The sequence below is a fragment of the Lathyrus oleraceus genome, chromosome 5 (genome assembly GCF_024323335.1).
Source record: "Lathyrus oleraceus cultivar Zhongwan6 chromosome 5, CAAS_Psat_ZW6_1.0, whole genome shotgun sequence".
Taxonomy (NCBI): domain Eukaryota; kingdom Viridiplantae; phylum Streptophyta; class Magnoliopsida; order Fabales; family Fabaceae; genus Lathyrus; species Lathyrus oleraceus.
The window spans coordinates 265,644,594-265,645,615 of record NC_066583.1 but is presented as its reverse complement, the minus strand read 5'-3'; the positions used below and the strand labels follow the sequence as shown (position 1 = coordinate 265,645,615).

Below are 1,022 nucleotides of genomic sequence, written 5' to 3'. Positions count from 1 at the left end.
CAAAACAACCTAAGAAGGAATGCTCATTTTCTAGACCTGTATAAAACGCAAGGAACTCAGAGATGAAGACTGACCTGCGTCAGATATTGTATGTAAACCCTTTTACTGAGCTTGACCATGAAGATACATATACTTTCCTTACCAAGTTTTATGAGATTGCCGGTACAGTTGGAGCTCCTAAAGCAGAAGAAGAACAAGTGTTTAAAATATTATTCCCTTATTCATTGATCAGAAAAGAAAAAGAATGGTACCTTGACCAACATCTTCAGACTATGACAGATTGGAATGTGCTTGAGGAAAAATTTCTTGATAGGTTCTTTCCACACAACAGATTTATGGAGGCCAAAACCATAATTGCTGTATTTTATCAAGTTTCAAGTGAAACACTTTGTGAAGCACGGGAGCGATATAAGTCGATGTTGAGAACATGTCCCAACCATGGCTTTGTGGAGCTTACTCAAATTCACATCTTTCACAATGGACTTCTACCGCAACCAAAACTTCTTTTGGATGCAACAACAGGTGATTCTTTAATGTCTAAGAATTCTAAAGATGCAATTGAAATTATTAATAAAATGGCACTCAGTGATCACAAGTTCAACATAATAGAGGCCCTTCACAAAATAAAGCTGGATTCATTGAATTAGGAACATTGCATTATGCTAATCCTGATAGGAATTATATTCACAAAATATAGAATGGAATATTCTCTGAAGCTCTTAAACAAAATCCAACTTATGCTAAGTTCATGAAGGATATTCTCACAAAGAAAAGGATGTATACAAATCAGGAGACTATAAACTTAGATGCTAGTTGTAGTGCCATAATTTAAAGAACTATCCCACGGAAAGAAATAGACCCTAGGAGAGTTACATTGCCTGTTACTACAGCGAATGTAAACATTTGTAAAACATTATTAGATTTGTGTTCAAGCATAAACCTGATATCATTTTCGGTGGTTCAGAGGTTAGGAAACCTTGAAGTTAAGCAGACAAAGATAACATTGTAGTTGGCAGATAAAT

At 35.2% G+C, this 1,022-nt stretch overlaps 1 non-coding gene across 1 annotated transcript; it reads right to left on the bottom strand.

Moving 5' to 3' along the window:
- Positions 1-339: 339 nt before the first annotated feature.
- Positions 340-445, bottom strand: LOC127089406 (small nucleolar RNA R71). The gene has a single exon (XR_007791006.1). It is a non-coding gene; the product is annotated as a small nucleolar RNA R71 (small nucleolar RNA).
- Positions 446-1,022: the final 577 nt, after the last annotated feature.